Consider the following 1,878-nt stretch of genomic DNA (forward strand, 5'->3'; position numbering starts at 1 on the left):
TTTTTTTTTTTTTGATAGTATAGTATTCTTATAGAAGGTCCTAAGGGTGGAGATATTCCAGCATGCAATTTGGGGTCGGATAGAGGCGGGAAGTTGAGACACTGTAGCCATCACATCTAGAAATAATAGTCTCCATCGCTGTTGCTCCTGGCAGCCTGCGCGTCCTCTTCGCCGCCCTCTCCATTAAACCCATTAACATGCAGGATCCTCATTTGCTTCACAATGGTGCTTTTACCAGATTCTCCAGCACCCAGCAGCAGCAGGCGGTGCGTGGCCCGGTAGACCTGCTTGTCCTTCTGCAGCTGCTTCTCGATCTTCTTGTTGGCCTCGCGCTGCGCCTTCTCCTCGTTGCGCTGGTCCTCGGTTTTGCCGTCGTCTGGCTCCCCCGCCCTTTCTTTCACACTTTTATTGTTTTGCTGCCCAGAAAGCAATAGTCCCCCCTCCTCTTGCCTTCTCACAGATCAATATTTGTAAAAGTTAAAATTAGTTTCCACAGAAACATTGATTTCAAAGCAAACACCCTCTTCTTAATGAGCTGAACTCTCAGAAATCAAAAGATTAACAGGCATGTTCTTCCAGTGTCCTCAGTTCATGTTAGCAAGGTTGTCTCAGGTACAGAGCGACCCTGCCTCAGTTTCCACACCGATGAGATCAGAGGACTTGGCTGAAGACTTAACAGCTTTTGTGCGCTCTTCAATTTGCTCAATTGTTTGGTCATTAGAAGATTGAGTAAAGAGGATTTGGGAATTATTATTTTCCCTCTTTGAGGAGGGGGGCATTATTTGGTGAGTCACCACTGAAAAATGCTGTGTCCCTGGCATGGGGTACACACCCCTTTGCCAGAGGCTATTAATCAATCAACCAGGGCTGAATTTAGCCACTGAGACTAGAATGTAAGAAAGTGTGTCCCCTTCCCCCACCAAAGTGTATGTATTTAGATTAACAGTCTCAAATTAAGTGGCGCATTGTGAACAGTGCACAAAAGGGGTCAGGGCTCCATGTGCATCAGCAGCACACTTGACTTAAACTGGTGTTGTGGGAGCCAGGTGGCCTTTGTGAGCCGTTCTAGACTTTTCCAGGTTTACGCTTTGAAATCAAACGGTTATTTGCATATTAATCTTTATAGAGCATAACGCAACCTTGTAAAAGTTTAATTCAAAACCTCAGCATATGTACCACTTAGTAGTTAAAACTGCAAAGGCAAAAACACCATAGACTTATTTTTTTCACTTCATTAATCATTTTCTGCTTTATGTAAATCTGGACCCAGGAGAACAAAGGCTTGACCCATCCAAAAAAAAAAAAAAGTAAGAGTAACACCAAACAACTAGCCCCCCCAAAGGAAACTGGCCTTTGGGGTTCTGTTCATTATGCCCAAGTTGGCATTTGTTGAAATGTGAACCTGGGCTAGGTGTTTGACCCTAAAAAATTAATAAATTGATTCTGTGAACCAAATTACCAAGTGAAAACTTCCACTCTAATTATATACCTGTGTAATTCTCATTTCAACAATTTTTTTATGGTTTATGCCCCACCCCTCTAAAGCAACACCTTTATAGAAAATTAAAAGTAGGAAAAGACACCTCCTCCTAATTTAACCCCCCCCTTTTTTTTTGGCCAAAGAGGAAAAACCGCAATCAAAAAAGAAAAAAACCCCACACCAAATAACCAAAATGTCACTTAACATCTAAGTAATGACTTTCCATCTCCTTCCACCTGGAAAAAAAGCCTTTCCTTAAAGTGTTCTCAACCCCCACCCCCGCCCCACCTTTTAAAGGGCAAAAAAAATTGTTAATTAAAAAATTAACGCCATTTACGGGCCAAGAAGCCATTTAGACAAATGTCATTTTCCAGTTTTATCGGATGTGTGAGTTTTTT

At 42.2% G+C, this 1,878-nt stretch overlaps 1 protein-coding gene across 1 annotated transcript in view; it reads right to left on the reverse strand.

The window, feature by feature from the left end:
* The window catches only part of LOC101654894 (guanine nucleotide-binding protein G(s) subunit alpha), a 14,098-nt gene extending 13,727 nt beyond the window's left edge, over window positions 1-371 (reverse strand). The window contains exon 1 of the mRNA XM_045296897.1: window positions 251-371. The gene's annotated coding sequence lies outside the window, so the exon portion shown is untranslated. The remainder of the gene's footprint in view (window positions 1-250) is intronic.
* Window positions 372-1,878: the final 1,507 nt, after the last annotated feature.

Source organism: Echinops telfairi, unplaced genomic scaffold (genome assembly GCF_000313985.2).
Source record: "Echinops telfairi isolate 266 unplaced genomic scaffold, ASM31398v2 ScPeMD7_7413;HRSCAF=8451, whole genome shotgun sequence".
In the NCBI taxonomy this organism is placed as follows: domain Eukaryota; kingdom Metazoa; phylum Chordata; class Mammalia; order Afrosoricida; family Tenrecidae; genus Echinops; species Echinops telfairi.